This window comes from Artemia sp. Qi Xiang Cuo, chromosome 10, assembly GCF_049724085.1.
Source record: "Artemia sp. Qi Xiang Cuo chromosome 10, ASM4972408v1, whole genome shotgun sequence".
Classification (NCBI taxonomy): Eukaryota; Metazoa; Arthropoda; class Branchiopoda; order Anostraca; family Artemiidae; genus Artemia; species Artemia sp. Qi Xiang Cuo.
Window position 1 is genome coordinate 4,005,820 of NC_142803.1, and position 23,024 is coordinate 4,028,843.

The 23,024-nt window shown below is 38.9% G+C and overlaps 1 protein-coding gene across 2 annotated transcripts in view; it reads left to right on the top strand.

Annotated features, from left to right (window-relative positions):
* Positions 1 to 23,024, top strand: part of SecS (Sec synthetase) — a 118,338-nt gene that overhangs the window by 83,424 nt on the left and 11,890 nt on the right. The window contains exon 1 of one of the 2 annotated variants that reach the window (XM_089095222.1): positions 10,993 to 11,043. The exons of the other annotated variant lie outside the window; for it this stretch is intronic. The gene's annotated coding sequence lies outside the window, so the exon portion shown is untranslated. Of the gene's footprint in view, positions 1 to 10,992; positions 11,044 to 23,024 lie in introns of those variants that run through there. 2 annotated transcript variants of the gene reach the window in all.

The following is a 23,024-nucleotide window of genomic DNA, read 5'->3' on the forward strand; positions in this document are numbered from 1 at the left end:
CGCCTTCCAACCACTTTCGACTATTAAAAAGGGCACAAGCCACTCCAATTTCCAATTGAATGACCGCTTTTTGAAGTTTTTACGACAACTTCTTCGACACGAAGTGCCCTGCTCTAAAGGAAAAAATTAATAAATAATAAATTGTTTCAACATCGTTCTTATATGCCCCCAGAGCATAACTTAAAACCCTTGCCCTGAGGGTTGTGGGGGAGTGTCCTCCTCTTTACTTAGTCCCCGTTGTCCCTGTTCTTTACTTAGGCAGCACAATCCTGCTGCCTATGATTTATACAATAAATTTCTATATAAATCTTATAAGCCCCCAGGGCATAACTTAAACCCCTTCCACTGAGGGCTATGGGGGGGGGGTTATCATCCTGAAAGATCGAATTTCCAGAAACTTTAACTTCGTTGAACAAAATGGATATCTCAAAATTTTGATTGGATGTGTTTCGGAAAATAAAATGGTGGGCGTGAGAGGGGCGTTAGTCGCATTCCAATCACTTTCAATTATTAAAAAAGGCACTAGCCCTTTAAATTTCCAATTGAATGACCTCTTTTGAAGTTTCTAGGACAACACTTTCAATAAAAGCTTTATATGCCCCAGGGCATAACTTACAGCCCTTGCCCTGATGGTTGTGAGGGGGGGGGGGGATTGTCATCCTTAAAGACCTAATTTCCAAAAATTTCAACTACGTTGAATAAAAGCTATCTAAAAATTTTGATTAGATGTGCTTAGAGAAAAGGTAGGCGTGAGAGGGGGGTTAGTTTCCCTCAAATCACTTTTGACTATTAAAAAGGGTAGTAACCCTTTGAATTTCCAATCGAATGAGCCCTTTTTAAAGTTTCTACGACAAAGATTTTGATAAAAACCTTATATGCCCGCATGGCATAACTTATAATCCTTGCCCTGAGGGTTGTGGGGGAGTGTCCTCCTAGAAAATATATTTTCTATCTGGAAATCAACTATGCGGAACAAAATGGCTATCTCAAAATTTTTATTGCATGTGTTTGGGGGAATGATGGGTGGGGGGAGGGCGCTAGCTGCCCTCCAATCACTTTCGACTATTAAAAAGGCCACTAGTCCTTTGAATTTCCTATCGAATGAGCTTTTTTTGAAGTTTCTATGGCAACACCTTCTTTAAAAACCTTATATGCCCCCAGGGCATACCTTAAAACCCTTGCCCTGAGGGCTGTGGTGGAGTATCCTCCGCAAAAACATATTTTCTATTTGGAAATCAACTACGCTTAACAAAATGGCTATCTCAAAATTTTGATTGGATGTGTTGGGGGAAATGATGGGTGGGGGGGGGGGCTATTTGCTCTCCAATCACATTCGACTATTGAAAAGGGCACTAGCCCTTTGAATTTCCAATCGAATGAGCCTTTTTTGAAGTTTCTACAACAACGCCTTCTATAAGAACCAAATATGCCCCGAGGGCATAACTTAAAACCCTTGCCCTGAGGGTTGTGGGGGAGTGTCCTCCTCAAAAACATATTTTTATCTGGAAATCAACTACTCTGAACAAAATGGCTATCTCAAAATTTTGATTGGATGTGTTTGGGGGAATGATAGGCGATGGGGGGGGGGGCTAGTTGCCCTCCAATCCCTTTCAAATATTAAAAAGGGCACTAGAACTCCCAATTTCCAATCGAATGAGCCCCTTTTGAAGTTTCTACGACGACCCTTATTTGAAGTTCCCAGCTCTAAAGGAAAAAAAATAATAGGTTGTGGGGGAGTGTCCTACTCAAAAACATATTTTTTATTCGGAAATCAACTACACTGAACAAAATTGGTATCTCAAAATTTTGATTGGATGTGTTTGGGGTAATGATGGGTGGGGGGCTAGTTCCCCTCCAATCACTTTCGACTATTGAAAAGGGTACTAGCTCTTTAAATTTCCAATCGAATGAGCCTTTTTTGAAGTTTCTACAACAACGCCTTCAATAAGAACCATATATGCCCCCAGGGCATAACTTAAAACCCTTGCCCTGAGGGTTGTGGGGGAGTGTCCTACACTCCCCCTTTGCTCTTTGGGGAAATTTTGGGCGTGGCGGGTGGCTAGTTGCCCTCCAATCACTTTAGACTATTAAAAAGGGCATTAGCCCTTTGAATTTCTAATCGAACGAGCCTTTTTTGAAGTTTTTACGGCAAAGCCTTGTATAAAAACCTTCTATGCCCCCAGGGCATAACTTAAAGCCCTTACCCTGAGGGTTGTGTGGGGGAGTGTCCTCCTCAAAAACATATTTTCTATCTGGAAATCAACTACGCTGAACAAATGGCTATCTCAAAATTTTGATTGAATGTGTCTGGGGAAACGTTTGGCGTGGGGGGTGGCTAGTTGCCCTCCAATCACTTTTGACTATTGAAAAGGGCACTAGCCCTTTGAATTTCCAATCCGATGAGCCTTTTTTGAAGTTTCTGCAACAGCGCCTTCTATAAGAATCATATATGCCCCCAGGGCATAACTTAAAACCCTTGCCCTAAGGGTTATGGGGGAGTGTCCTCTTCAAAAACATATTTTCCATCTGGAAATCATTTACTCTGAACAAAATTGCTATCTCAAAATTTTGATTGGATGTGTTAGGGGGAATGATGGAATGTTGACTATTAAAAAGGGCATTAGAACTCCCAATTTCCAATCGAATGAGCCCCTTTTGAAGTTTCTACGACGACCCTTTCCAAGTGAAGTGCCCAGCTCTAAAGGAAAAAAATAATAGGTTGTGGGGGAGTGTCCTCCTCAAAAACATATTTTCTATCTGGAAATCAACTACTCTGAACAAAATGGCTATCTCAAAATTTTGATTGGATGTGTTTGGGGGAATGATGGTCGTGGGAGCGGGGGGCTAGTTGCCCTCCAATCACTTTCGACTATTAAAAAGGGCACTAGAACTCTCAATTTTCAATCGAATGAGCCCATTTTGAAGTTTCTACGACGACCCCTTCCATATGAAGTCCCCAGCTCTAAAGGAAAAAAAATAATAAATTGTACACTGTGCTAACATCGTTCTTATATTCCCTCAAGGCATAACTTAAGACCCTTGCCCCGTGGGTTGTGGGAGAATGTCCTCCTCAAAACATATTTTCTAACTGGAAATCAACTACGTTGAACAAAATGGATATCTCAAAATTTTGATTGGATGTGTTTGGGGAAATTTGGAGCGTGGCGGGCGGCTAGTTGCCCTCCAATCACTTTCGACTATTAAAAAGGGCATTAGCTCTTTGAATTTCCAATCAAATGAGCCTTTTTTGAAGTTGCTACACCAGCGCCTTCTGTAAAAACCTTATATATCCCCAGGGCATAACCTAAAACCCTTACCCTGAGGGTTGTGTGGGGGAGTGTCCTCCTCAAAAACAAATTTTCTATCTGGAAATCAACTACGCTGAACAAAATGGTTATCTCAAAATTTTGATTGGATGTGTTTGGGGAGAAGATGGACGGGGGGGTTATGGCTAGTTGATCTCCAATCACTTTCGACTATTGAAAAGGGCACTAGTCCTTTGAATTTCCAATCGAATGATCTTTTTTGAAGTTTCTACAACAACGCCTTCTATAAGAACCATATAGGCCCCCAGGGAATAACTTAAAACCCTTGCCCTGAGGGTTGTGGGGGAGTTTCCTCCTCAAAAACATATTTTCTATCTGTAAATCAACTACTCTGAACAAAATGGCTATCTCAAAATTTTGATTGGATGTGTTTGGGGAATGATGGGTGAGGGGGGGGATAGTTGCCCTCCAATCCCTTTCGACTATTAAAAAGGGCACTAGAACTCCCAATTTCCAATCGAATGAGCCCCTTTTGAAGTTTCTACGACAACCCTTTCCATATGAAGTTCCCAGCTCTAAAGGAAAAAAATAATAGGTTGTGGGGAAGTGTCCGCCTCAAAAACATATTTTCTATCTGGAAATCAACTACGCTGAACAAAATAGTTATCTCAAAATTTTGATTGGATGTGTTTGGGGAAATGATTGGCGGGGGGGCTAGTTCCCCTCCAATCACTTTCGACTATTAAAAAGGGCACTAGCCATTTGAATTTCCAATCGAATGAGCCTATTTTGAAGTTTCTACAACAACGCCTTCTATAAGAACCATGTATGCCCCCAGGGCATAACTTAAAACCCTTGCCCTGAGGGTTGTGGGGAAGTGTCCTCCTCAAAAACATATTTTCTATGTGGAAATCAACTACTCTGAACAACATGGCTATCTCAAAATTTGTATTGGATATGTTTGGGGGAATGATTGGCTCGGGGGGGCTAGTTGCCCTCCAATGCCTTTCGACCATTAAAAAGGGCACTAGAACTCCCAATTCCCAATCGAATGAGCCCCTTTTGAAGTTTCTACGACGACCCCTTCCATATGAAGTTCCCAACTCTAAAGGAAAAAAATAATAAATAGTGCATTGTGCCAACATCGTTCTTATATGCCCTTAAGGCATAACTTAAAACCCTTGCTCCGAGGGTTGTGTGGGGGAGTGTTCTCCTCAAAAATATATTTTCTATCTGGAAATCAACTACGCTGAACAAAATGGTTATCTCAAAATTTTGATTGAATGTGTTTGAGGAAATTTTGGGCGTGGCGGGGGGCTAGTTGCCCTCCAATCACTTTCGACTATTAAAAAGGGCATTAGCCCTTTGAATTTCTAATTGAATGAGCCTTTTTTGAAGTTTCTACGACAACACCTTGTATAAAAACCTTATATGCCCCCAGGGCATAACTTAAAACCCTTGCCCTGTGGGTGGTTTGGGAGAGTCTCCTTTTCAAAAACCTATTTTCTATCTTGAAATCAACTACGTTGAACAAAATGGCTATATAAGAATTTCTATTGGTTGTGTTTCGGGGAATGATGGGCGTGGCCTGGGGGCTAGTTACCCTCCAATCCCTTTCGACTATTAAAAAGGGCACTAGCCCTTTGAATTTCCAATCCAATGAGCCCTTTTTGAAGTTTCTGCAAAGCGCCTTTTATAAGAATCATATATGCCCCCAGGGCATAAATTAAAACCCTTGCCCTGAGGGTTGTGGGGGAGTGTCCTCCTCAAAAACATATTTTCTATCTGGAAATCATTTACTCTGAACAAAATTGCTATCTCAAAAGTTTGAATGGATGTGTTTGGTGGAATGATGGGCATGGGGGGGGGGCTATTTGCCCTCAAATCCCTTTTGACTATTAAAAAGGGCACTAGAACTCCCAATTTCCAATCGAATGAGCCCCTTTTGAAGTTTCTACGACGACCCCTTCCTAGTGAAGTGCCCAGCTCTAAAGGAAAAAAATAATAGGTTATGGGGGAGTATCCTCCTCAAAAACATATTTTCTATCTGGAAATCAACTACTCTGAACAAAATGGCTATCTCAAAATTTTGATTGGATGTGTTTGGGGGAATGATGGGCGGGGGGGGGGGGCTAGTTGCCCTCCAATCACTTTCAACTATTCAAAAGAGCACTAGAACTCTCAATTTTCAATCGAATGAGCCCCTTTTGAAGTTTCTACGACGGCCCCTTCCATATGAAGTGCCCAGCTCTAAAGGAAAAAAAAAATAAATTGTACACTATGCTAACATCGTTCTTATATTCCCTCAAGGCATAACTTAAGACCCTTGCCCTGAGGGTTATGGCGGAGTGTCCTCCTCAAGACATATTTTCTATCCGGAAATCAACTACGCTGAACAAAATGGCTATCGCAGAATTTTGATTGGATGTGTTTGGGGAAATTTTGAGCGTGGCGGGCGGCTAGTTGCCCTCCAATCACTATCGACTATTCAAAAGGGCATTAGCTCTTTGAATTTCCAATCGAATGAGCTTTTTTTGAAGTTTCTACACCAACGCCTTCTGTAAAAACCTTATATACCCCCAGGGCATAACTTAAAACCCTTACCCTGAGGGTTGTGTGGGGGAATGTCCTCCTCAAAAACATATATTCTATCTGGAAATCAACTACGCTGAACAAAATGGCTATCTCAAAATTTTGATTGAATGTGTTTCGGGGAATGATGGGCGTGGGCGGGGGGGCTAGTTGCACTCCAATCACTTTCGACTATTAAAAAGGGTACTAGCCCTTCGAATTTCCAATCGAATGAGCCTGTTTTGAAGTTTCTACGACAACGCCTTCTATAAAAACCTTATATGCCCCCAGGGCATAACTTAAAACTCTTGTCCTGAGGGTTGTGGGGGAGTGTCCTACTCAAAAACATATTTTCTATCAAGAACTCAACTACGCTGAACAAAATGGCTATCTTAAAATTTTTATTGGATGTGTTGGGGGTATTGAGGGGCGTGGGGTGGGGGGGCTAGTTGCCCTCCAATCACTTTCGACTATTAAAAATGGGCACTATAACTCTCAATGTCCAAGCGAATGAGCCCCTTTTGAAGTTTCTACGACGACCCCTTCCATATGAAGCTCCCTGCCCTATTTGAAAAAAAATTATACATAGTACATTGTGCAAACAACCCTTGCCCCGAGGGTTTTGGAGGAGTGTCCTCCTCAAAAACATATTTTCTATCAGGAAATCAACTACACTGAATAAAATGGCTATCTCAAAATTTTATTAGATGTGTTTGGGGGAATGATCGGCGTGGGGGGGGGCTAGTTGCCCTCCAATCACTTCCAACTATTAAAAAGGGCACTAGCCACTCCAATTTCCAATCGAATGAGCCCTTTTCGAAGTTTCTACGACGACTACTTCGATACGAAGTGCCCGACTGAAGAAGAAGAAGAAAAAACACATTGTGCCCACATCATTCTTTACTTAAGCAGCGCTAGCGCGCTGTCTATGATGAAGATCCACTGTACAAAATCCGAAAAGGGTGTAAAGTAGCCTTCATATCCTCACAGAAATCTTCATTACTGATTTTTTTTTCTCGACACCAAGAGTTCTTGGGAACAAAATATTTCAGAAGATGGTTTCTGGCTTTCCTCTTTCCTTTTAAAGCTACCTTATGTTCTTTGTTTCACCGAATCTCTACCAGCTATGTTTAGGAAGGTAAGCTGGTTTGGGTCTGAGAACAGTTTAAATACTGATCTTGCCGCCCACTCATGAGAAACTTTTGAAGTTTGAGGTGCAATGTCTTCTTCCTGGGTCAGCTATTTGTAGTTTGCTATATCCAGTTCTTAGAGTTGATTAAAGTTCGCCTTCCTTTATTTAAACTTTAAGATTTGATCCAAAATTATACTATGATCTGTAAGCTTCTTTCTGTCTGAATCATAGACAACATGTATTAATACAGACATATAAGTGCCTTATCTTCCAATAATAAAAAAAAAGTGTCGGGTGTCCGGGTGCCTTGGTTATACATGATAACGTTAGTATGTGCTAAAAGCCGCAGAAACTAAGGATAGACAAGCTACTTCTAATAGCAACAACTCACCGCAGCACCAGGCCACCCAAGGCCAACACAGCTATGGATGCTCCTCCGTTCCAATCTCTTCAAAGCCCCTTTTTTTACAATATCCCGGGAAAATCCCATTTCCCCTAGATTTTTCTTTATGACACCCTCCCGCCCCAACCGTGGACAACCTGATTTCCGTTTAGCGTTAGACGGTTGGCCAAAAAGAACAATCTGTTGCCTTTCATCCGTAGAACGTGCCCTAGCCACCTCAACCTTTTTTTCATTATTGCACTAGAAGGTAGGGTTGACCTACACTTTTCGTAGAATTTACTGTTTGAAATACGGTCAGTCAGCCAAGTACCCAAACCAGTATGTTGATAATTTGTCTGGGAAAAATTTTGCAAATTTTTATCAATTTTTTGGATTGCAGAACCATGGATCGCAGAATCCATTCAGAACCATGTTGGACCACTGTCATCAATGTAACCTCCAATAATCTTATTTTGGTTTGCAAATTTATCCCACCCATTCCCATAAAGGGGGGGGCAAGCACCATCTATAGTATATTCAATGTTATTGTGGCTGAGTTTGCTTCTTAGCTGTTATCTGAAAAGTTTCTGAATTATTTTGTGGGTATTTTTCTATTGTTGTTTACCCTCTAAAGATAGATTTTTTGCTAAGTAGTGTTTGTAAGATCTTCTTTAATTATTGGAATAGGCCTGTTTTTTTAGGGAATTCTTACCAGAACCATCTTTTTCTTGCGTAGGTTGAAGCGCCATCTATAATATCAATTTTTAAAGCGTCATTTTTTATTTCATATCGTTAAGAAGTGTACTGGGAACTAGCAGAAGAGGGGAAAGAACCTCCTGCAAGTAACGTTTTGCAGCCGCCGGTAATAAGTTACCCGTAAATTGCGGGGAACAGTTGAGGGGGTCCTTACACTTCCTTTGTTCCTAGGTTCCGTCATTTAGTATTTATTCGGCCTTCGGTGCTGATTTCATGGACCGCTGGATTGCTCGCTCATAGTCCTGTTCTGAATTTTGTCCAAAACAGTATCGAAAAAGGTTTTTCTCCAGATATTATGAGGAAACATATGTCTGAATTTTTTACACTCGCTCAGGTTTCTGAAGCGAGGAGGCAAATCTTATTTTCCGTCCTGGAGAAATTCAGCCAAAGAGAGTGGGTACAAATGCTTTTATTAACAGTGTCTCTGATATTATCGATACTACCGCAAAGTTCGATACTGATGATGTTGGTCTGTCAGTCTTTGTTATCCGCCACCCTAGTGAAGTACCGCTCATTCTTACCTATGCTGTTTGAGCGTCAAGTTGCCGTGTAAACTCCTGTTTGCCCGAGTTATGGTCTTTGTCTGACTATGTGAAAACTCTTCTGTTTTGAAAAATTGGACATCCACTGTCGTTAATGCAAGAGTGTTCTGTCCTTTCAAAACCGTCCTATGCAGCTATTCTAAAAATCCACTTACTAACCTCAAAAATCTTATTGAGCGCAAAGATATCCTTGATAGACTGGATGGTGATGATGGTATCGTAAGAGTGAGATCTGATCCTATCAAGATAAGATGGTTAGTTCATAGCCAAGATAAAGCCTCAGCCGTCTCTCTCACCGCCGCTGCAACTAGTCAGCTTAATGTGTCCACTCATGTCATTAATAAAAAAGTGCTTGGTATTTTGAGTGATTAATTAAAAAAAAAACTTTCCGAAAAATAAGTTTTTCAAATAAAAGTAAAGGTCATTTTAAACTTAAGCTCAGCAGATACAAATACCTGTTAAAATTCAAACTCAAAACGACCAGAAATTACTATTAAAGAATAAATGGAACCCAAAACGAACAGAAATTAAATACAAAATCATAGCAAAGAACATACAACGAGCAATAATATAAATGAATAAATAGATCTTAAAGCGAGTAATGCTTAAATTGAATATGAAAATCAAGCTTAAAACGAAAAATAATATTTTTATATTAGAGTATAAATGAAACTTAAAACGAACAGAAATTAAATAAACAATCAATGTGAACAAACATACAATATATATTAATGTAAATGAGTAAATAAATCTTAAAACAAGTGAAACTTAAAATGAATTTGTAAATCAAGTTTGAATCGAATAAAAATAAGTACAAAAAAGAGTTTGGGTATCGCCTCACTGCAGAAGCCTAAAACCTACTGCGTTATTGGCACCTTACTGAAAACTATGTGAGTCTTGAACAGTCTTGGAAAGTATAACAAAATCAAATTGAATATTAGATATATAATGATATTAATTGTTGAAAGATCCATCAGTTCAAGATTTTTTTTTCACTGTAATTTTTATTTTGATTTTCAATGCTGTAAGAACTGGAAAAGAGTAAATTTGTAATATACGAGTAATTCGTTTCCAGTGAAGCGCCAATGGCGCTAAAGGCCTTAGGTTTTTACAGTTAAAGAAGGGGACAGTATCCAAATTTTGTTTGTAGTCAAACTATATTTGTCTTGACCAATCTTGGAAAGAGCTAATAAATTAAACTGATTATTTGATGTATAATTATATTAATTACTGAAAGCTCATCAGTTAAAAATTTTACTGTAATTTTAATACTTATTTTCAATTTTAAGTACAAAAGAAAACATTTTTAATATAATTCGTTTTCAGTAAAGCCCCAATGCTGATTTGCTAAAATCAGAGCTTATTAGTATGATTCCCGGTCTTGTTGATGGACTTAAAATTTGAATTTCCATCCGCCTTGAATAGATTGTTACACCTACAAAATCGCAGCAGTCTCTAGCCATTACTATTTTCTTTCACTAAATTTACCTAGGCTAGAATACCATCTATGCCTGTTACTACCTGGGATCCTCTTTATTTGCTAGTGTAACTGTAAATAAAATTTATCTGAGGCATTATCATCTCTGTTAATCCATTCTACAGGAATGTATACTATGATAATTGACGACATGCTCTTCTTAGTCATAAAACCAGCGATTAGTATTCTATTATTAATTTCTTCCCAGCCTAAACAAGAATCAGCAACTTCATTATTCATCATGAGTCCTACACCTTTTTTATGTACCCCTTCTCTCTTTCCTGAATAAACAAATTCTATATAGTCTTATTTTCTTCCTCCTGCTTGTGGGATATGGGTTTCTGAAATTCTTAATAAGTCCTAATAAGTTAAAATGTCAATACTATAGTTAATTTTTTTTTTTTAATTGTAACATTCCAAGTTACAATCTTCATATTCTTTAAATCATTGAAATTGTTTTGACCGTAGGAAAAGCAATGGTTCCGGATACCAGTGCAGGACGGGGACTAACCCATCTTCTTAAGTCTACGCTGAAGCGCTTAAGCCGGCTGACAATGGGACAGCTAAAAGTCATGGGGACCTCCACTATGAATTGAGGCTTTGTGTAATCCTTAACCCATATTGGTCACAACATGGTTTTCAACACTTGGCATTGCTGTTCTATCAACAAGAGTCGAAAACCTGCAACGACAATCTTAAATCAATTTTTAACAAGCAACCAATTCATTGTAATCAATAAGGTTATTTAAGTTCGATATCTGTATTACATACATTGTTTTCTGTGGATTAGATAACTTTCTAAAACAACCTTTTCCAAATATAGATGGCGTATTGAGAAGATGAATTCAAAATCTTGGAACCTGATAATACATAGGGGCCCACACTGCAGGGCCAAGGAAAGGAACTTAGTAGTCAACGTGTGTAGTTAATACTATATAATTTCTTATAAAGTAACTAGATGTTTAGCGGTAAAATTATACTTTCACTATCTTGGAAAGGGGCTAGTTTCGGAATACGAAACTTTCAGGGATGGATCAGGCTAGTTTATCCAGGGAAGGTATTTTGAAGCACATACCTCCGCTCTTTCTCCCTTTAGAGACGTCTGCCCGTCTCTAAAGGGCCTTATAGGCGTCTCTAAAGGGCCTTGATGTCATATAGGGGGGGGGGGGGGCTGAAATGAATTTAAGCCCCCCCCCTGTATAATCTATACCCAACCTAACCCTGAATTGGCATATATAGGGGGGGGGGATGAAATTCATTTCCAATAGAAATGCTTATTGTATTTGTAATCAGCATTAAAAAAGGCATCAAATGGTGTATTCACTTTAGTCCTAACTCAATAATATGATTTGGTAGATATTGACCCCATAGTGAAACCTTGTAAACTAGATCTGCTGAAATAAAGTACAACAAAACTGTTTTCAGCTTCATAACTTTGTTCAATCCCAGTCTATAAGGTTTTAAAAATATGCAAATATATTTTCTAAATTTTTGACAAATATATTGATTAGGCTTCAAATTCTACTCAAATAATGAGAATTGTATTTTCAGAACTAAGGCCTAAGAAAATGGGGAATTTTTTTGCAAATCATATTATTGACTTATGAATGAAGTAAACATACCACTTGATGCCTTTTTTATGCTCTTTCTAAATATAATAATTATTTTTGTTGAAAATGAATTTTACCCCCGCCCCTATATATACCAATTCAGAGTATATATTTGCATATTAGGGGGATGGGGGTGAATTTTATTTCTGATTTAAATGGTAGGTAAGTTTAAACTTTACCCCCACCCCCCTAATGTGCAAATAAATACCCTGAATTTGTATATAGGCTAGGGGTGGGGGTGAAATACATTTGCAACAGAAGGGATCTTTATATTTGGAAATAGCATGAAAAAGTCAACGAGGGGCATATTTACTTTGTTTGTAAGTCAAAATATGATTTGCAAAGAATTTACCAGAAAATGAAACTGATTATAGAAAATTAAGGTAAAATATTGCTTTGTCAAAATTTCAATAGGTTATAGACCTGTCAAGTTGGCAAATTTCTAAGACTTAGAAGTCTGAAAAGGGCTAACATAGAAGATTGACAAAACCTTCCCAGGGAATATTTTTGGCCCTGGATTCATTACTGAAAGTTTCAAAGGATTCATTAGTGGATTCATTACTGAAAGATGCAATTAGCCACAGAAGCAATTATTGAATTATGAAAGAGCATAAAAAAAGGCATCAAATGATGTTTTCACTTTCATCCTAGCTAAATTAAAGAGCCACCTAGAAGTTTACCCAATTTTCAGACCTAACCCCTTTCCAAGAGTGTGAAAAGTAACTAAACGAGAATTCTACCTATTTTGCTACCACTTGTGCATAAATATTTAATAAATCAGTATATTACAAAGTTGTGAGTAATGATAGGAATTTTTGAATCAGTAGATTTTTTGTCTTGAAAAGTAGTCAAGTTAGCTGAATTAAACCTATAGGCACTCAAAACAGCCCATGGAAGCCTTAAGTTTAAGATTGCATTTCTTACAAAAAAAAAAAACAAAAAAAAGATTCAACTTATAGGCACTAAAAACAAACTTAAAGATGCTCAAAAGACCCAAGCCTTTTTTGAGATTCAGGGAGATAGGAGGGTGGATATCTCCCCCATGCCCACACATTGTATTATCCCAAAATGCATCTGATAGAAATTTTGAGATGGCCATTTGTTGTCATCAAAATCTCTTGTTGTCAAACACATCTAGTCAAAATGTTGAGATAGCCATTTTGTTCAGCATAATTGAATGGTCTGGAAATTATATATTTGAGGATGGCAACCCCCCTCAAAGCCCTCAGGGCAAGGGTTGTAAGTGCTGCCATGGGGGCATATAAGGTATATATATAGAAAAGGTGATTGTATAAACTTTTGAGGGGGCTCTTTGTATTGGTAATCAGATATTCTAGTGCCCTTTTTAAGATTCAGAGTGATTGGAGGGTGGTTATCCCCCTCCCCACATCTTGTATTTTCCTGAAATGCATCTGATAGAAATTCTGAGATGGCCATTTGTTGTTGTAGAAACTTTGAAAAGAGCTCATTCAATTGGAAATTAAAAGGGCTAGTGCCCTTTTTAATAGTTCTAAGTGATTGGAGGGTAACTAACCCCCCTCCCATGCCCACCATTTCCCCTAACATATCCAATCAAAATGTTGACATAGGCATTTAGTTAAACATAATTGGAGGGTCCAGAAATTATGTCTTTGAGGATGACACCCCCTCCACCTACAACCCTCAGGGCAAGGATTGTAAGTTATGCCCTGGGGTCTTTAATGTATCATATGGAGCACAATAGCGCTGCCTATGTAAAGAGCAATGTGGGCACAATGTATTACTAGTTTTTTTTTTTTTTTTTTTTTTTTTTGTTTTTGACCCGGACACTTTGTATTGAAAAAGTTTTAATAGAAACTTCAAAAAAGGCTAATTTGATTAGAATTTGAAAGGGCTATTAACATTTTGATAGTTAAAATTGATTGGAGGGCAACTAACCCCCCTGCCATGCACACCATTTCCCCAAACACATCCAATCAAAATTTCAAGATAGGCTAGCCATTTTGTTCAACATAGTTGAAAAATCTGGAAATTATAGATTTGAGGATGACACCCCCTTATAGCCCTCAGGGTAATTGTTGTAAGTTATGCCCTTGAGGCATATATGGTTTATCAAGGAGGCACACTTGTGCCTCTATAAAGAGGCGACCCACCACAATGTTAAGCGATTTCAGGTCCTAGAGGTCGCAGAGAGACGGCGGTAATCGCATTTTGTAGCCCAAGCTCAAACTAAGAAACTTGCAAAATTTCATCCTCCTCCAACTTTATCTTCATGGGGTAAACTGGGCTGGAAGTTTCGACCTTCCCACCACAGCCCCCCTTTAACGTTGTCCGATTGGGCTGAAATTTGGAGGTTAAGCTTTCCTAGGGCCCAGGAGCTTATCCTCGAAATTTCAGCTCAATCCGATCACTCCTTCCCTGTTTTCAAAAAACCAAATATAGCCACTTAAAATTCATCATTTCTTTTTTTTTCTTATCCATGCCTACAGGCCACAGTTGGCAACTGATCCGGGTGAATGAGGACTCATTTGAAGCAGAATTCGACCTGTTAGGACCTTTTGATATTTTCAGACCGACAAAATTATCCCCCGAATTTACATTTACGAAAAACCTCGTTTTCCTATAATAACCCATGTTAATTTTTCCCACCACAACCCCCTTTAACGTTGTCTGATCGGGCTGAAATTTAGAGGATAAGCTTTCCTGGGGCCTGGGAGCTTATCCTCGAAATTTCAGCTCAATCTGATCACTCCTTCCCTGTTTTCCAAAAACCAAATATCAAGTTTTGTGGGAATTTGCTTGCATCGAAATAAGATTCCATTTACTAAAAAACAATTACAGTTGTGTTCTTTAGTCCATCGGTTGATACTCTAGACTGTCAGGCGGAAAACCCGGGTTCGATTGACGGTCAGAGCAAATTTTTTATATACTGAATTTAAACTTTAAAAAAGAAACTCAGTTTCTTTTTTAAATTATTTGAAAAAAATTACGTTTTCTAAAGAGTTAAAGAGGCTGAGTTACCAGGTCGACCCTTAAAACGTACAGGGATTAGGAGGCACAGTTGGGGGGCTGTTAAAGAGGCTGAGTCACAAGTTCGAACCTTAAAACGTACAGGGATTAGGAGGCACCCTGTACAACGCGATTTGAGTATTCAGGAATTAAAAGCCTTAACACAAGAATGTTGAAGAGCGGGGGGTTTGGGGGCGGCAGCCCCCCAACTTTAACTCCTGACACGATCAACTAACAGTTAGTCAAGTAATAATAAGTAATAAACTGTACAAAAACGTGCAGAAATTATTTGAAAAAAACTACGTTTTCTAAAGAGTTAAAGAGGCTGAGTTACAAGGTTGAACCTTAAAACGTACAGGGATTAGGAGGTGCAGATGGGGGGCTGCCGCCACCCAACCCCCCGCTTACGTATATGAAAGGGACTGTGCCCTCCTCAACGCCTCGCTCTTTAAACTAAAGTTTGAATTTCTCACAACTCTTTTTTTAACCAGTAAAAACTTTAGCGTAAAGAGTTAGGCGTTGAGGAGGGCACAGCCCCTTTTATATACAGAAGCGGGGGTTTGGGGGGCGGCAGCCCCCCAACTGCACCTCCTAATCCCTGTACGTTTTAAGGTTCGACCTTGTAACTCAGCCTCTTTAACTCTTTAGAAAACGTAGTTTTTTTCAAATTATATAGAAAGAATGATTTTATAAACTTTAGAGGGAATGACTGGATTGCTAATCATAAGTTTTAGTGCCCTTTTTGGGAATCAGAGTGATGGGAGGTTAGACACCTCCCCCACCCACTTTGTAATTTCCTGAAATTTATCTGATAGAAATTTTGAGATGACCATATGTTGTCTTAGAAATTGAAAGGGCTAGTGCCCGTTTCAATTGTCAAAAGTGATTGGAAGGCATTTAACCCCTTTCCCATGCCCACCATTTTCCCAAACACATCCAACGAAAATTTTGAGATAGCCATTTTGTTCAATATAAATTAAAGGTATGGAAATTATGTCTTTAAGGATGACAACCCCCCAGAGCCCTCAGGGCAAAGGTTGTAAGCTGTGTGCTGGGGGCATATAAGGTATATAAAAAGGGGGATCATATAAACTTCAGAGGGGATTTTTGAATTGGTTATCAGAAGCTCTTGTGCCCTTTTTAAGATTCAGAGTGATCAGAGGGGAGATACCCCCCACCCCCAAACACCTAGTTTATTCACAAAATGTATCTGATAGAAATTTTGAGATGGCCATTTGTCGTCATAGAAACTTTGAAAAGAGCTCATTTGATTAGAAATTGAAATGACTAGTGCCTTTTTTAATAGTCAAAAGTGATTTAGGGCAACTCACCCCTCCTTCTATGACCCCAAACACATCCAATCAAAATTTTTTAGATATCCATTTTGGTCAACATAATTGAAAGGTCTGGAAATTTTGTCTTTCAAGATGACACTTCCCCTTCCCCACAGCCCTCAGGGCAAGGGTTGTAAGTTATGCCCTGGGGGCATGTGAGGTTTATATAGAAAGGGTGATCATATAAACTTCAGAAGGGGTCCATTGGATTGGTAATCAGAAGTTCTAGTGTCCCTTTCAAGATTGAGAGTGATTGAAGGGTAGATACCCCCCTAAAACTTGTATTTTCCTGAAATGTATCTGATAGAAATTTTGAGATGGCAATTTGTTGTTGTAGAAACTTCACAAAAGGCTTATTGATTTGGAAATTGAAAGGGCTAATGCATTTTTAATAGTCAAAAATGATTATAGGGAAACTACCCCCCTCCCACGCCCACCATTTTTCCAAACACATCCAATCAAAATTTTGAGATATCCATTTTGTTCAATGTAAATAAGAGGTCTGGAAATTATGTGTTTGAGAATGACCCCCCCCCCGGAGCCCTCAGGGCAAAGGCTGTAAACTTTGCCCTGGGGGAATATAAGATATAGAAAGGGTGATCATATAAACTTCAGAGGGCAATCATTGAATTGGCTACTGGAAGTTCTAGTGCCCTTTTTAAGATTCATAGTGATTGGAGGTTGGGATCAGAGGGTAGAACACCATCATTGGAGGACCCTTTATAGGAAGACAACTGCAGCAGGGCATAAGATCCAGATCTTTGGACAGTGGCCTGTGTAAAGGGATGCCTCAACACTTTCAGGGCACCTGCAAGACAGGGCATCTTGAAGTCAACTATAACCTCTTCCTAGCTAATTTGTCTACTATGGGTTGCATCCCTGTAGTAGCATAATATTTGTAGACATGAATATATGATAAGTCTGAGGTAATAGGCTTGAGATTGTCCGTGCAGGATTTTGACTCTTGTTGATAGAAGAGCATTGCTAAGTGCCGAAAACCATGTTGTGACCAAGATGGGCCAAGGATTGTGCAAACCCTCCAATCAGGTGTCCAAAAAGTTCCAAAGCTGCCAGTAGCATTCCAAAAGCTGCTGACACTTTAACAGCACAACTTTGCTCTAATCTAATCCCAAAAACAAACAGAGAATTACTACTATAGTGTAATTTGGCTGTTTTAGGCTACTAATCCTCCGTGTTCCAGCTTTCCCATTACCTGCTTAACTGTATTTACACCTTAATTGTTACCAGCCCTTTTAAGATTCTTTCAACTGACAAATAAGTAGTTTTGAGAGAATTTGGCTATTTGTGCGAGATTTGGAGAAATATTCACTTTCAGTTGAAGAGAGGTGGAGTTTGTCACAACTTGTCCACAAGGATGAAGGATATCAATGACTTAAAAATAAATTTTCACATAGCAACATTGAAAGTCAATGAGCTTTTAGTTTAAAGAAGTTTCAAAAAGCAAGAGCATGAGAGCTCACTCACAAAGTGAGATTGTATGTTACTTCTCTAAATGTGTGCTAAAGTCATTCTAATGTACTAATTGAATTTGATACCAATCTTTAAGATTGCCAATATCTTTGTCTTGAAGCATTAAAGATCAGGTTTGCATAATAGTTTTAATGAGAATATAGGACATACTGGTATTCACAAAGCAAGTGGAACACAGGGCCTTTTGGAGCTACTCCATTCTGTTATTTCACTTATGCAATGAAATTTTAGTTTTTCTGCACAATTAGTTATGCAAAAGAAATGCCACTTCTTCTGTGAACCAAAGTGAACATCCAAGGCCGCTTCGAGGTGACTAGGGGACCCTGCCACCAGATAACTAACTCATTGCAAAGAGTGTTAGAACTAACACTACTGCCACAAGCACGTCTGTCCACAATACTGCCCATATTCTCGACAACAGATTTGCATGAGGTTTTGCATATACAGCACAATAAGAGGTGAAGGAATTCGGTAATGCCATCATACATTGCTGCCTGCTGAAAAAATAAGTAAAGCTTTTGTAGTATTCTAAAAGAGGAACGCTTTGGATCTGCATTTACGCTAGAAACACAATCTAACCATGTTTTGTACTGGTCAAAAGCTGCATTTTGTGGCAAATTTTGAAAACCCTCTGAATCTGCAAGATCAACCAAGTGTCCAAGTTGATTAGATTTTCTGAACGTCAATTCAACTGAGCTGGTGCTTGTATCAAATATTTTTCCCATAATGGCAGTCCATTCATCAACTGGGTTTTACCTATTTGTGGCAACGAAAAAGCGTAATTGAGATTATTCAATAGTTTGTCTAAAAAGCTGCAAAGTTTCCAGGAAGTTGCAGCAACTGCATCTTTAGCCATTCCTCGAGAATCTCCCAACTCAGAAATCGCATTGTTATCAATCACCAAAAGTGTCCCTCGCGACATTAGGGGTTTCTGGTGTAAAAATATGGGAACTCCATGGTGTAAAAAACCTGTCGATAAGGAAGACGCTGCTTTCAAGAAGCAAGGAAGTAGCTGAGAATCAACTGGATCATCTGCTGACAGTTGTAACTTCATCTTGGCGAGATCATCAATATATTTATTCAATATATTCGTGATTTTCCATGGTAAGAGCTCCACCTTTTGGAGTGAAAGGAAAAGGCTAGTCATAATTTTGTAAATATCAATAATACCTTCTGAGCTAAGTACAAAATTGGCATGAGAGATCTTATTCAAATAATCATCTCGATTGTCACTGAGCAAGGAAAACATCAGGGGATAGTTGTCCCTGAAAGTATGATGGCTTCTTGAAACTGACACCTTGTGTCTTGGCGAGGGTTATCATTTGCTTCAAAACTTTTTCCATAACCCTACTTTAGAAACAAATTTTGGCTATAGATTTGCACATTATGGGCAAAGTAGCCTATAGTAGGTCTGCATGCAAAATGTGTTAGGGACAATTATTCTGCATATCATACAGTAAGAATTGTTTTCTGACTTCAAACTGACCAAATACTTACTGCCCCTCACCCCCTTTTGTGCAAATATATAGCCTCGTGTCGCTTGTCTTTTCTTGTCTCGTGCTAAGCTTAAAGAAACTAATAAAGAAACCGGTTTGTTCTCAAGTTCTAAACAGCGTAAACTTGAGTGAGTGGCGCATAATGCACAAGTACCAAAATTTCTTCTCCCTATGGAAATTAAAAAAATAAAACTCAAATAAAATGCTTAAATTTGGAAAGCCTTATTTTCCATTTGGGGTATTTTCCTGGGGGGACTTTTTTCCGCAGGGGGGATTTTCCACGGGGAGGGGGGGGTTAAACGCTTAGAATCTTAACACCTGGTAGAAAAAAAGAAAATCAAAAACAAAAACAGCTCTTTTTTGTTTTGTAGTTGCTTCAGTTTTGGTTTCTGTTGGGTTGAGGTACTAAGTTCATTACCACAAACGGTTTGATCAATCTTCTAACACAGATATCAGGTAACAGAGTAAGAAAGAAAGACCAACTGTTCATAAAAATTAAGTCTGAAAATAATGCATTCACTTAATTAGCAACTTTCCTAGACCATAAAAAGATCCAAGACTGCATTTGAACCACTCAATCAAGTATGGACGCCCGCCAAAAATCTTGCAGGGGGAGGGCACCAGAATAGCAATGGCGAGCGGAGGAGGAGGAGGGGAATACATTTGAAGATAACAGGTTATATGCAAAATAAAATTCTCAAGGAAAAAAGAAAAGTACTTAATTTTTACATACCAAATGAAGCAAAATTCAAAAAAAAATTAAATAGTGAAGATTCCTGGCAAAAAGATCAATTCCTTTAAGTTGCACTTATGTATTATACCACCAACACTCAATAAGGGAAGTTAGGTTAATCCTAATGAAAAATACCAAAAAATGATGAAATTAAATACTTTAGGAACAAATTTGGGCTGTATATTTGCACATTGGGGGGGGGATTGTAGCCTAAACTAAACTAACCTACCCAACCCTCCCCCCACCCTCTACCCCGAATGTACAAATATATAGCCCATATTATATAATTCTAATGTATTCTGTCACCTGCTACTTGTTTTCTACTGAGCATGAGCTACCTGTTCCTTAATGCAGACAGATAAAACTGGTTTGGTCTCGAGTTTTAACAGTGTAAATTTGAGTGTTGGCTGTAAAATACATAAGTACCCTTTAGTCTATCACGCATTCAATTATTATGCATTTAAGATTAATATATTATGCCCAAAACCTAGAGTAAAAGTAAATGAGACTCAAACTAAATTGCAGAAAGTAAGAGAAAAAGGTATCAAGGAGGCACACTTGTGCCTCTATAAAGAGGCGACCCACCACAATGTTAAGCGATTTCAGGTCCTAGAGGTCGCAGAGAGACGGCGGTAATTGCATTTTGTAGCCCAAGCTCAAACTAAGAAATTTGCAAAATTTCATCCTCCTCCGATTTTATCTTCATGGGGTAAACTGGGCCGGAAGTTTGGACCCTCCTACCACAGCCCCCCTTTAACGTTGTCCGATTGGGCTAAAATATATAAGTTAAGCTTTCCTAGGGCCCGGGAGCTTATCCTCGAAATTTCAGCTCAATCCGATAACTCCTTCCCTGTTTTCAAAAAACCAAATATAGCCACTTAACATTCATCTCTTTTTTTTTCTTAGCCACGCCTACAGGCCACAGTTGGCAACGGATCCGGTTGAATGAGGACTCATTCGAAGCAGAAGTCGACCTGTTAGGGCCTTTCGATATTTTCAGACCGAAAAAATTATCCCCCGAATTTACATTTACGAAAAACCTTAGTTTTTTTCAAATAATACAGATAAACAGGTTAGACATGCTATGTTATGAAAATATCTGCGCGTCAATTTTCATAACAAGGCATGTCTAACCTGTTTATGTGTATTATTTGAAAAAAAACTACGTTTTCTAAAGAGTTAAAGAGGCTGAGTTACAAGGTCAACCCTTAAAACGTACAGGGATTAGGAGGCACAGTTGGGGGGGCTGTTAAAGAGCCTGAGTCACAAGTTCGAACCTTAAAACGTACAGGGATTAGGAGGCACCCTGTACGACGTGATTTGAGTATTCAGGAATTAAAAGCCTTAAAACAAGAATGTTCAAGAGCGGGGGGTTTGGGGGGCGGCAGCCCCCAACTTCAACTCCTGACACGATCAGCTAACAGTTAGTCAAGCAATAATAAGTAATAAACTGTACAAAAACGTGCAGAAATTATTTGAAAAAAACTACGTTTTCTAAAGAGTTAAAGAGGCTGAGTTACAAGGTCGAACCTTAAAACGTACAGGGATTAGGAGGCACAGTTGGGGGGCTGCCGCCCCCAAACCCCCGCTTTCGCAGCCTTTAAATAAAAAAAAAAATTTAAACTGAAAGTAAGGAGTGACATTAAATCTTAAAACGAACAGAAATTATTCCGTATATGAAAGAGGCTGTGCCCTCCTCAACGCCTCGCTCTTTACGCTAAAGTTTTTATTGTTTAAAAAAAGAGTTGTGAGAAAGTCAAACTTTAGCGTAAAGAGCGAGGCGTTGAGGAGGGCACAGCCTCTTTCATATACGGAATAATTTCTGTTCGTTTTAAGATTTAATGTCGCTCCTTACTTTCAGTTTAAATTTTTTTTTTACTTAAAGGCTGCGAAAGCGGGGTTTGGGGGCGGCAGCCCCTCAACTGTGCCTCCTAATCCCTGTACGTTTTAAGGTTCGACCTTGTAACTCAGCCTCTTTAACTCTTTAGAAAACGTAGTTTTTTTCAAATAATCATCTTAAAGGGTCCATTTAATTTTTTTGTCAAACAATGGTAATATTTTGAAAGAGCATAAAAAAGGTTTCAAGTGGTATGTTCATCAAATTTATAGCTTGACAATGAAAATCCCCTCCCCCTTCTCTGCATAGGAACCATGCTTTCCCTTTTTCATTTTAAAATAATTTTTCAATCTAACTCCCTTGTACTTTCAGACCTTTGAAAATTAAACAGAATGGCAAAAGAAAACAAAATTTAAATTCACTGCCCAGCAGTCTAAAGTAACTCTTTGCAATCAAACAGTTCGTGGTAACGAACTGTAAGTAAGGAGCGACCCGGCTCAATGGTAACCGAAACTCTAGAAAACGGGTTTTTGATACCAATAGATACATCAAAAGAATCAGATTTAAATGCTGATTTCAAATATATAACTTTCATCAAGTTTAGAGCTACCCATCAAAAGTTACACGCCTGAGAAAATTTGGCTGATTTTCAAAAAAGGGGGGAAAGACCCCTAAAAGTTATAGAATCCTAATGAAAATCACACCGTCATATTCAGCGTATCAGAGAACCCTACTGTAGAGGTTTCGAGCTCCTATCTACAAAAATGTGGAATTTTCCATTTTTTGCCAGAAGAAAGATCACGGATGCGTGTTTATTTGTTTGTTTGTTTGTTTTTGTTCGTTTTTTCCCCAGGGGTGATCGTATCGACCCAGTGGTCCTAGAATATTGTAGGAGGGCTGATTGGAACAGTAATTAAAAGTTCTAGTACCCTTTTTAAGTGACCCAAAAAAATGGAGGGCAACTAGGCCCCCTCCCACGCTCATTTTTTCCCCAAAGTCACCCGATCAAAATTTTGAGATATCCATTTTGTTCAGTATGGACGAAAATATGATAAAAATGTCTTTTAAGATGACTTGATCCCCCAAAGTCCCCAGGGGGAGGGCTGAAAGTTATGAACTTTACTCAATGTTAACATATAGTATTGGTTATTGGGACGTATACAGACTTTTTCAGTGGAGATGTTTTCTGGGCGGGGGGGGAGGGCGCGGGGCGGGGGCTATATGGCCGGCGCGGTCCATGACGGAAGTTTGCCGGGGGGAAGGGACATTGCTATGAAGGGGGCGCCGGATTTCCCAGCATTATTAAAGAAAAAGATCAGGAATTAAATAAAAAAAAACAAGTTTTTCAACTGATCAACTGATTGTGATTAAGAGGTCATTTTTAAAGAACTGGAAAAAAAATTCGAACT